This window comes from Saccoglossus kowalevskii, chromosome 7, assembly GCF_978046115.1.
Source record: "Saccoglossus kowalevskii chromosome 7, keSacKowa6.1, whole genome shotgun sequence".
NCBI classification, from domain to species: Eukaryota; Metazoa; Hemichordata; class Enteropneusta; family Harrimaniidae; genus Saccoglossus; species Saccoglossus kowalevskii.
The window spans coordinates 34439389-34452357 of NC_140647.1; positions in this window are offsets into that span (position 1 = coordinate 34439389).

Here is a 12969-nt window from a genome sequence, read left to right on the forward strand (position 1 = left end):
AACGATATCGCTTTCACAGGCGCCTCCTATAATTGACCTATGACCTCTACATACTTTGAGTAACACTACGATAATTTAACACCAATTAGCGAAACATTTATTCACATTTTCAAACTGTTAACTGTTGGACTTGTTAATATGATATCACAGGTAACAATCCCGAATGAAACTACCAACTTTGCAATCGCTTTTTACAACTTTGTAAGCAGTTTCTTGTCGATTTGTTGGTAGGCTGTGGTGATAATCTGCTTAAATATAAGACATTCTCGGAACATTTACTTAATGTTTTCGAAATTTAACTGCGGGGTTGTCATGAAAATGACTTACGTTAAATATAACAGAAACTCCGCCAACATTTCCTTCGCTTTTTCCAACTTTGCACGGTGTGTTCTAACATTTTACCATCAGCTCATGGGAACATCTATAGACTGCTTTCAATCGGTTTTTATTAAATTTCTCGACTTTACAACTGCGTGTTTCTATATGCCAAAAACTTAGTTCATACATACAAATCCATCTACCAACTTTGCAATAACTTTGCACAATTTTGCAATCACTTTGAATAACTTTGCCGGGAGTGTTAACAGCGTAAATGCCACTACGTGCCGACAGCTCAGCAACTTGTTCTTGAAATCTAGAAGGAATTTGAAAACTGTCCATTAATTAAAACAGTTACAATAATTCCACGATTTCCCACTACAAATGATCGACATCACAGTAAGAAAGAATGCAGGAACGTTGCCTTATATATTTTCGATATGCGTGATGAAACAAAAAAATAAACTCAACAGCTCATTTACTCAAGCAGTCTCCCATGCAAGAACTAACCACGCCCGTTTGTACTTTACTTTAAACATTGGTCGATCACCTAACCACACAGCTGCATCGATTATTAGAAATTCAGCCGAATTGCCGGCTATTTCAGATTTTTTAATGTTTCAAAAACGATATCGCTTTCACACGTACCTCCTATAATTGACCTATGACCTCTACATACTTTGATTAACACTACGATAATTTAACACCAATTAACGAAACATTTATTCACATTTTCGAACTTTTAACTATTGGACTTGTTAATATGATATCACAGGTAACAATCCCGAATGAAACTACCAACTTTGCAATCGCTTTTTACAACTTTGTAAGCAGTTTCTTGTCGATTTTTTGGTAGGCTGTGGTGATAATCTGCTTATATATAAGACATTCTAGGAACATTTACTTAATGTTTTCGAAATTTAGCTGCGGGGTTGTCATGAAAATGACTTACGTTAAATATAACAGAAACTCCGCCAACATTTCCTTCGCTTTTTCCAACTTTGCACGGTGTGTTCTAACATTTTACCATCAGCTCATGGGAACATCTATAGACTGCTTTCAATCGGTTTTTATTAAATTTCTCGACTTTACAACTGCGTGTTTCTATATGCCAAAAACTTAGTTCGTACATACAAATCCATCTACCAACTTTGCAATAACTTTGCACAATTTTGCAATCACTTTGAATAACTTTGCCGGGAGTGTTAACAGCGTAAATGCCACTACGTGCCGACAGCTCAGCAACTTGTTCTTGAAATCTAGAAGGAATTTGAAAATTTGTATTAATTAAAACAGTTACAAAATTTCTACGATTTTCCACTATAAATGATCTACATCACAGTAAAAAGAATGCAGGAACGTTGCCTTATATATTTCCGATATTCGTGATGGAACTAAAGAAATAAACTCAACAGCTCATTTACTCAAGCAGTCTCCCATGCAAGAACTAACCACGCCCGTTTGTACTTTACTTTAAACATTGGTCGATCACCTAACCACACAGCTGCATCGATTATTCGAAATTCAGCCGAATTGCCGGCTATTTCAGATTTTTTATGTTTCAAAAAGGATATCGCTTTCACATGTACCTCCTATAACTGAACTATGACCTCTACATACTTTGAGTAAAACTACGATAATTTAACACCAATTAATGAAACATTTATTCACATTTTCGAACTTTTAACTATTGGACTTGTTAATATGATATCACAGGTAACAATCCCGAATGAAACTACCAACTATGCAATCGCTTTTTACAACTTTGTAAGCAGTTTCTTGTCGATTTTTTGGTAGGCTGTGGTGATAATCTGCTTATATATAAGACATTCTCGGAACATTTACTTAATGTTTTCAAAATTTAACTGCGGGGTTGTCATGAAAATGACTTACGTTAAATATATAAGCAACTCCGCCAACATTTCCATCGTTTTTTTCCAACTTTGCACGGTGTTTTCAAACATTTTGCCCTCACCTCATGGCAACATCTATAGACTGCTTTCAATTGGCTTTTATTGAATTTCTCGACTTTACAACTGCGCGTTTCTATATGCCAACAACTTAACTCATATATACAAATACATCTACCAACTTTTCAATAACTTTGCACAACTTTGCAATCACTTTGAACAACTTTGCACGGAGTGGTAACAGCGTAAATCCCACTACGTGCCGACAGCTCAGCAACTTGTTCTTGAAATCTAGAAGGAAATTGAAAACTTTGTATTAATTAAAACAGTTACAATAATTCCACGATTTCCCACTACAAATGATCGACATCACAGTAAGAAAGAATGCAGGAACGTTGCCTTATATATTTTCGATATGCGTGATGAAACAAAAAAATAAACTCAACAGCTCATTTACTCAGGCAGTCTCCTATGCAAGAACTAACCACGCCCGTTTGTGCTTTACTTTAAACATTGGTCGATCACCTAACCTCACAGCTGCATCGATTATTTGAAATTCAGCTGAATTGCCGGCTATTTCAGATTTTTTTATGTTTCAAAAACGATATCGCTTTCACATGTACCTCCTATAACTGACCTATGACCCTACATACTTTGAGTAACACTACGATAATTTAACACCAATTAACGAAACATTTATTCACATTTTCGAACTTTTAACTATTGGACTTGTTAATATGATATCACAGGTAACAATCCCGAATGAAACTACCAACTTTGCAATCGCTTTTTACAACTTTGTAAGCAGTTTCTTGTCGATTTTTTGGTAGGCTGTGGTGATAATCTGCTTATATATAAGACATTCTCGGAACATTTACTTAATGTTTTCGAAATTTAACTGCGGGGTTGTCATGAAAATGACTTACGTTAAATATATAAGCAACTCCGCCAACATTTTCATCGTTTTTTCCAACTTTGCACGGTGTTTTCAAACATTTTGCCCTCACCTCATGGCAACATCTATAGACTGCTTTCAATTGGCTTTTATTGAATTTCTCGACTTTACAACTGCGCGTTTCTATATGCCAACAACTTAAGTCATATGTACAAATACGTCTACCAACTTTTCAATAACTTTGCACAACTTTGCAATCACTTTAAACAACGTTGCACGGAGTGGTAACAGCGTACATCCCACTACGTGCCGACAGATCAGCAACTTGTTCTTGAAATTAGAAGGAATTTGAAAACTGTCTATTAATTAAAACAGTTACAATAATTCCACGATTTCCCACTATAAATGATCGACATCACAGTAAGAAAGAATGCAGGAACGTTGCCTTATATATTTTCGATATGCGTGATGGAACAAAAAAAAAATAAACTCAACAGCTCATTTACTCAATCAGTCTCCCTTTCAAGAACTAACCACGCCTGTTTGTGCTTTACTTTAAAAACATTGGTCGATCACCTAATCACACAGCTGCATCGATTATTGGAAATTCAGCCGAATTGCCGGCTATTTCAGATTTTTTAATGTTTCAAAAACGATATCGCTTTCACAGGTACCTCCTATAATTGACCTATGACCTCTACATACTTTGATTAACACTTCGATAATTTAACACCAATTAACGAAACATTTATTCATATTTTCGAACTTTTAACTATTGGCCTTGTTAATATGATATCACAGGTAACAATCCCGAATGAAACTACCAACTTTCCAATCGCTTTTTACAACTTTGTAAGCAGTTTCTTGTCGATTTTTTGGTAGGCTGTGGTGATAATCTGCTTATATATGAGGCATTCTTGGAACATTTACTTAATGTTTTCGAAATTTAACTGCGGGGTTGTCATGACAATGACTTAGGTTAAATATATAAGCAACTCCGCCAACATTTCCTTCGCTTATTCCAACATTGCACGGTGTGTTCTAACATTTTACCCTCAGCTCATGGGAACATCTATAGGCAGCTTTCAATCGGTTTTTATTAAATTTCTCGACTATACAACTGCGTGTTTCAATATGCCAACAACTTAGGTCATACATACAAATCCATCTACCAACTTTGCAATAACTTTGCACAATTTTGCAATCACTTTGAATAACTTTGCACGGAGTGTTAACAGCGTAAATCCCACTACGTGCCGACAGCTCAGCAACTTGTTCTTGAAATCTAGAAGGAATTTGAAAACTTTGTAATATTTAAAACAGTTACAAAAATTCTACGATTTTCCACTATAAATGATCGACATCACAGTAAAAAGAATGCAGGAAAGTTGCCTTATATATTTTCGATATGCGTGATGGAACTAAAAAAATAAACTCAACAGCTCATTTACTCAAGCAGTCACCCATGCAAGAACTAACCACGCCCGTTTGTACTTTACTTTAAACATTGCTCGATCACCTAACCACACAGCTGCATCGATTATTGGAAATTCAGCCGAATTGCCGGCTATTTCAGATTTGTTTATGTTTCAAAAACGATATCGCTTTCACGGGTACCTCCAATAATTGACCTATGACCTCTACATACTTTGAGTAACACTACGCTAATTTAACACCAATTAACGAAACATTTATTCACATTTTCGAACTTTTAACTATTGGACTTGTTAATATGATATCACAGGTAACAATCCCGAATGAAACTACCTACTTTGCAATCGCTTTTTACAACTTTGTAAGCAGTTTCTTGTCGATTTTTTGGTAGGCTGTGGTGATAATCTGCTTATAAATGAGGCATTCTTGGAACACTTACTTAATGTTTTCGAAATTTAACTGCGGGGTTGTCATGACAATGACTTAGGTTAACTATATAAGCAACTCCGCCAACATTCCCTTCGTTTTTTCCAACTTTGCACGGTGTTTTCAAACATTTTGCCCTCACCTCATGCCAACATCTATAGACTGCTTTCAATTGGCTTTTATTGAATTTCTCGACTTTACAACTGCGCGTTTTTATATGCCAACAACTTAGGTCATATATACAAATACATCTACCAACTTTTCAATAACTTTGCACAACTTTGCAATCACTTTGAACAACTTTGCACGGAGTGGTAACAGCGTAAATCCCACTACGTGCCGACAGCTCAACAACTTGTTCTTGAAAATTAGAAGGAATTTGAAAACTTTCCATTAATTAAAACAGTTACAAAAATTCCACGATTTTCCACTACAAATGATCGACATCACAGTAAGAAAGAATGCAGGAACGTTTCCTTATATGTTTTTGATATGCGTGATGGAACAAAAAAAATAAACTCAACAGCTCATTTACTCAATCAGTCTCCCTTGCAAGAACTAACCACGCCTGTTTGTGCTTTACTTTAAAAACATTGGTCGATCACCTAATCACACAGCTGCATCGATTATTTGAAATTCAGCCGAATTGCCGGCTATTTAAGATTTTTTAATGTTTCAAAAACGATATCGCTTTCACAGATACCTCCTATAATTGACCTATGACCTCTACATACTTTGAGTAACACTACGATAATTTAACACCAATTAACGAAACATTTATTCATATTTTCGAACTTTTAACTATTGGACTTGTTAATATGATATCACAGGTAACAATCCCGAATGAAACTACCAACTTTGCAATCGCTTTTTACAACTTTGAAAGCAGTTTCGTGTCGATTTTTCCGTTGGCTGTTGTGATAATCTGCTTATATATAAGACATTCTAGGAACATTTACTTAATGTTTTCGAAATTTAACTGCGGGGTTGTCATGAAAATGACTTACGTTAAATATATAAGCAACTCCGCCAAAATTTCCTTCGCTTATTCCAACATTGCACTGTGTTTTCTAACATTTTACCTGCAGCTCATGGGAACAACTATAGACTGCTTTCAATTGGCTTTTATTGCATTTTTCGACTTTACAACTGCGCGTTTCTATATGCCAACAACTTAGGTCATACATACAAATACATCTACTAACTTTTCAATAACTTTGCACAACTTTGCAATCACTTTGAACAATTTTGCACGTAGTGGTGACAGCGTAAATCCCACTACGTGCCGACAGCTCAGCAACTTGTTCTTGAAAATTAGAAGGAATTTGAAAACTTTCCATAAATTAAAACAGTTACAAAAATTCCACGATTTTCCACTATAAATGATCGACATCACAGTAAGAAAAATGCAGGAACGTTGCCTTATATATTTTCGATATGCGTGATGAAACAAAAAAAAATAAACTCAACAGGTCATTTACTCAGTCAGTCTCCTATGCAAGAACTAACCACGTCCGTTCGTGCTTTACTTTAAACATTTGTCGATCACCTAACCACACAGCTGCATCGATTATTTGAAATTAAGCTGAATTGCCGGCTATTTCAGATTTTTTAATGTTTCAAAAACGATATCGCTTTCACAGGTACCTCCTATAATTGACCTATGACCTCTACATACTTTGATTAACACTACGATAATTTAACACCAATTAACGAAACATTTATTCACATTTTCGAGTTTTAACTATTGGACTTGTTAATATGATATCACAGGTAACAATCCCGAATGAAACTATCAACTTTGCAATCGCTTTTTACAACTTTGTAAGCAGTTTCTTGTCGATTTTCTGGTAGGCTGTGGTGATAATCTGCTTATATATAAGACATTCTCGGAACATTTACTTAATGTTTTCGAAATATAACTGCGGAGTTGTCATGAAAATGACTTACGTTAAATATATAAACAACTCCGCCAACATTTCCATCGTTTTTTCCAACATTGCACGGTGTTTTCAAACATTTTGCCCTCACCTCATGGCAACATCTCCAGGCTGCTTTCAATTGGCTTTATTAAATTTCTCTACTTTGCAACTGCGCGTTTCTATATGCCAACAACTTAGGTCATACATACAAATACATCTACAAACTTTGCAATAACTTTGCACAACTTTGCAATCACTTTGAACAACTTTGCACGGTGTGATAACAGCGTAAATCCCACTACGTGCCGACAGATCAGCAACTTGTTCTTGAAATCTAGAAGGAATTTGAAAACTTTGTATTAATTAAAACAGTTACAAAATGTCTACTATTTTCCACTATAAATGATCTACATCACAGTAAAAAGAATGCAGGAACGTTGCCTTATATATTTTCGATATTCGTGATGGAACTAAAAAAATAAACTCAACAGCTTATTTACTCAAGCAGTCTCCCATGCAAGAACTAACCACGCCCGTTTGTACTTTATTTTAAACATTGGTCGATCACCTAACCACACAGCTGCATCGATTATTAGAAATTCAGCCGAATTGCCGGCTATTTCAGATTTTTTTATGTTTCAAAAACGATATCGCTTTCACATGTACCTTTTATAACTAACCTATGACCTCTACATACTTTGAGTAACACTACGATAATTTAACACCAATTAATGAAACACTTATTCACATTTTCGAACTTTTAACTATTGGACTTGTTAATATGATATCACAGGTAACAATCCCGAATGAAACTACCAACTTTGCAATCGCTTTTTACAACTTTGTAAGCAGTTTCTTGTCGATTTTTCCGTTGGCTGTTGTGATAATCTGCTTATATATAAGACAGACATTATCGGAACATTTACTTTATGTTTTCGAAATTTAACTGCGGGGTTGCCATGAAAATGACTTACGTTAAATATATAAGCAACTCCGCCAACATTTCCTTTGTTTTTTCCAACTTTGCACGGTGTTTTCAAACATTTTGCCCTCACCTCATGGCAACATCTATAGACTGCTTTAAATTGGCTTTTATTGAATTTCTTGACTTTACAACTGCGCGTTTCTACATGCCAACAACTTAGGCCATATATACAAATACATCTACCAACTTTTCAATAACTTTGCACAACTTTGCAATCACTTTGAACAACTTTGCACGGAGTGGTAACAGCGTACACCCCACTACGTGCCGACAGATCAGCAACTTGTTCTTGAAATTAGAAGGAATTTGAAAACTGTCCATTAATTAAAACAGTTACAATAATTCCACGATTTCCCACTATAAATGATCGACATCACAGTAAGAAAAAATGCAGGAACGTTGCCTTATATATTTTCGATATGCGTGATGAAACAAAAAAATAAACTCAACAGCTCATTTACTCAGGCAGTCTCCTATGCAAGAACTAACAACGCCCGTTTGTGCTTTACTTTAAACATTGGTCGATCACCTAACCTCACAGCTGCATCGATTATTTGAAATTCAGCTGAATTGCCTGCTATTTCAGATTTTTTAATGTTTCAAAAACGATATCGCTTTCACAGGTACCTCCTATAATTGACCTATGACCTCTACATACTTTGAGTAACACTACGATAATTTAACACCAATTAACGAAACATTTATTCCCATTTTCGAACTTTTAACTATTGGACTTGTTAATATGATATCACAGATAACAATCCCGAATGAAACTACCAACTTTGCAATCGCTTTTTACAACTTTGTAAGCAGTTTCTTGTCGATTTTTCCGTTGGCTGTTGTGATAATCTGCTTATATATAAGACAGACATTATCGGAACATTTACTTAATGTTTTCGAAATTTAACTGCGGGGTTGCCATGATAATGACTTACGTTAAATATATAAGCAACTCCGCCAACATTTCCTTTGTTTTTTCCAACTTTGCACGGTGTTTTCAAACATTTTGCCCTCACCTCATGGCAACATCTATAGACTGCTTTCAATTGGCTTTTATTGAGTTTTCTCGACTTTACAACTGCGCGTTTCTACATGCCAACAACTTAGGCCATATATACAAATACATCTACCAACCTTTCAATAACTTTGCACAACTTTGCAATCACTTTGAACAACTTTGCACGGAGTGGTAACAGCGTAAATCCCTCTACGTGCCGACAGATCAGCAACTTGTTCTTGAAATTAGAAGGAATTTGAAAACTTTCCATTAATTAAAACAGTTACAAAAATTCCACGATTTTCCACTACAAATGATCGACATCACAGTAAGAAAGAATGCAGGAACGTTTCCTTATATGTTTTTGATATGCGTGATGGAACAAAAAAAATAAACTCAACAGCTCATTTACTCAAGCAGTCTCCCATGCAAGAACTAACCACGCCCGTTTGTGCTTTACTTTAAACATTTGTCGATCACCTAACCACACAGCTGCATCGATTATTTGAAATTCAGCTGAATTGCCGGCTATTTCAGATTTTTTAATGTTTCAAAAACGATATCGCTTTCACAGGCACCTCCTATAATTGACCTATGACCTCTACATACTTTGATTAACACTACGATAATTTAACACCAATTAACGAAACATTTATTCACATTTTCGAACTTTTAACTAATGGACTTGTTAATATAATATCACAGGTAACAATCTCGAATGAAACTACCAACTTTGCAATAGCATTTTACAACTTTGTTGCAGTTGGTTGTCGATTTTACGGTTGCTGTTGTGATAATCTGCTTATATATGAGACATTCTCGGAACATTTACTTAATGTTTTCGAAATTTAACTGTGGGTCTGTCATGACAATGACTTAGGTTAAATATATAAGCAACTCCGCCAACATTTTCTTCGCTTTTCGAACTTTGCACGGTGTGTTCTAACATTTTACCCTCAGCTCATGGGAACATCTATAGGCAGCTTTCAATCGGTTTTTATTAAATTTCTCGACTATACAACTGCGTGTTTCAATATGCCAACAACTTAGGTCATACATACAAATCCATCTACCAACTTTGCAATAACTTTGCACAATTTTGCAATCACTTTGAATAACTTTGCACGGAGTGTTAACAGCGTAAATCCCACTACGTGCCGACAGCTCAGCAACTTGTTCTTGAAATCTAGAAGGAATTTGAAAACTTTGTAATATTTAAAACAGTTACAAAAATTCTACGATTTTCCACTATAAATGATCGACATCACAGTAAAAAGAATGCAGGAAAGTTGCCTTATATATTTTCGATATGCGTGATGGAACTAAAAAAATAAACTCAACAGCTCATTTACTCAAGCAGTCACCCATGCAAGAACTAACCACGCCCGTTTGTACTTTACTTTAAACATTGCTCGATCACCTAACCACACAGCTGCATCGATTATTGGAAATTCAGCCGAATTGCCGGCTATTTCAGATTTTTTTATGTTTCAAAAACGATATCGCTTTCACGGGTACCTCCAATAATTGACCTATGACCTCTACATACTTTGAGTAACACTACGATAATTTAACACCAATTAACGAAACATTTATTCACATTTTCGAACTTTTAACTATTGGACTTGTTAATATGATATCACAGGTAACAATCCCGAATGAAACTACCTACTTTGCAATCGCTTTTTACAACTTTGTAAGCAGTTTCTTGTCGATTTTTTGGTAGGCTGTGGAGATAATCTGCTTATATATGAGGCATTCTTGGAACACTTACTTAATGTTTTCGAAATTTAACTGCGGGGTTGTCATGACAATGACTTAGGTTAACTATATAAGCAACTCCGCCAACATTCCCTTCGTTTTTTCCAACTTTGCACGGTGTTTTCAAACATTTTGCCCTCACCTCATGCCAACATCTATAGACTGCTTTCAATTGGCTTTTATTGAATTTCTCGACTTTACAACTGCGCGTTTTTATATGCCAACAACTTAGGTCATATATACAAATACATCTACCAACTTTTCAATAACTTTGCACAACTTTGCAATCACTTTGAACAACTTTGCACGGAGTGGTAACAGCGTAAATCCCACTACGTGCCGACAGCTCAACAACTTGTTCTTGAAAATTAGAAGGAATTTGAAAACTTTCCATTAATTAAAACAGTTACAAAAATTCCACGATTTTCCACTACAAACGATCGACATCACAGTAAGAAAGAATGCAGGAACGTTTCCTTATATGTTTTTGATATGCGTGATGGAAAAAAAAATAAACTCAACAGCTCATTTACTCAATCAGTCTCCCTTGCAAGAACTAACCACGCCTGTTTGTGCTTTACTTTAAAAACATTGGTCGATCACCTAATCACACAGCTGCATAGATTATTTGAAATTCAGCCGAATTGCCGGCTATTTAAGATTTTTTAATGTTTCAAAAACGATATCGCTTTCACAGATACCTCCTATAATTGACCTATGACCTCTACATACTTTGAGTAACACTACGATAATTTAACACCAATTAACGAAACATTTATTCATATTTTCGAACTTTTAACTATTGGACTTGTTAATATGATATCACAGGTAACAATCCCGAATGAAACTACCAACTTTGCAATCGCTTTTTACAACTTTGTAAGCAGTTTCGTGTCGATTTTTCCGTTGGCTGTTGTGATAATCTGCTTATATATAAGACATTCTAGGAACATTTACTTAATGTTTTCGAAATTTAACTGCGGGGTTGTCATGAAAATGACTTACGTTAAATATATAAGCAACTCCGCCAAAATTTCCTTCGCTTATTCCAACATTGCACGGTGTTTTCTAACATTTTACCTGCAGCTCATGGGAACAACTATAGACTGCTTTCAATTGGCTTTTATTGCATTTTTCGACTTTACAACTGCGCGTTTCTATATGCCAACAACTTAGGTCATACATACAAATACATCTACTAACTTTTCAATAACTTTGCACAACTTTGCAATCACTTTGAACAATTTTGCACGGAGTGGTGACAGCGTAAATCCCACTACGTGCCGACAGCTCAGCAACTTGTTCTTGAAAATTAGAAGGAATTTGAAAACTTTCCATAAATTAAAACAGTTACAAAAATTCCACGATTTTCCACTATAAATGATCGACATCACAGTAAGAAAAATGCAGGAACGTTGCCTTATATATTTTCGATATGCGTGATGAAACAAAAAAAAAATAAACTCAACAGGTCATTTACTCAGTCAGTCTCCTATGCAAGAACTAACCACGTCCGTTTGTGCTTTACTTTAAACATTTGTCGATCACCTAACCACACAGCTGCATCGATTATTTGAAATTAAGCTGAATTGCCGGCTATTTCAGATTTTTTAATGTTTCAAAAACGATATCGCTTTCACAGGTACCTCCTATAATTGACCTATGACATCTACATACTTTGATTAACACTACGATAATTTAACACCAATTAACGAAACATTTATTCACATTTTCGAGTTTTAACTATTGGACTTGTTAATATGATATCACAGGTAACAATCCCGAATGAAACTATCAACTTTGCAATCGCTTTTTACAACTTTGTAAGCAGTTTCTTGTCGATTTTCTGGTAGGCTGTGGTGATAATCTGCTTATATATAAGACATTCTCGGAACATTTACTTAATGTTTTCGAAATTTAACTGCGGAGTTGTCATGAAAATGACTTACGTTAAATATATAAACAACTCCGCCAACATTTCCATCGTTTTTTCCAACATTGCACGGTGTTTTCAAACATTTTGCCCTCACCTCATGGCAACATCTCCAGGCTGCTTTCAATTGGCTTTTATTAAATTTCTCTACTTTGCAACTGCGCGTTTCTATATGCCAACAACTTAGGTCATACATACAAATACATCTACAAACTTTGCAATAACTTTGCACAACTTTGCAATCACTTTGAACAACTTTGCACGGAGTGGTAACAGCGTAAATCCCACTACGTGCCGACAGATCAGCAACTTGTTCTTGAAATTAGAAGGAATATGAAAACTGTCCATTAATTAAAACAGTTACAATAATTACACGATTTCCCACTAT